The 201-nt window shown below is 42.8% G+C and overlaps 1 protein-coding gene across 1 annotated transcript in view; it reads right to left on the minus strand.

The window, feature by feature from the left end:
* uimc1 (ubiquitin interaction motif containing 1) overlaps positions 1 to 201 on the minus strand; it is a gene marked incomplete in the record, with an annotated part of 98,508 nt that overhangs the window by 85,361 nt on the left and 12,946 nt on the right.

Below are 201 nucleotides of genomic sequence, written 5' to 3' on the forward strand. Positions count from 1 at the left end.
TTACCTGGAGTAGAATGCGTATTTTGTCACAACGGTGCAATAAACTGAATATAATACCTCCCCCGCTGAGCTGATTCTCCCTGCTTCACAATTTCCCCTTTATTCACACAACCCCCCCTTTATTGCTCCATCTACACAGTGTTCTCTGTTTGAAAAAGTCTCTGCCAACCCTAAATCTATGGGCTGCAAGGACAATAAAAA

The sequence above is a fragment of the Etheostoma spectabile genome, unplaced genomic scaffold (genome assembly GCF_008692095.1).
Source record: "Etheostoma spectabile isolate EspeVRDwgs_2016 unplaced genomic scaffold, UIUC_Espe_1.0 scaffold405, whole genome shotgun sequence".
Lineage (NCBI taxonomy): Eukaryota > Metazoa > Chordata > Actinopteri > Perciformes > Percidae > Etheostoma > Etheostoma spectabile.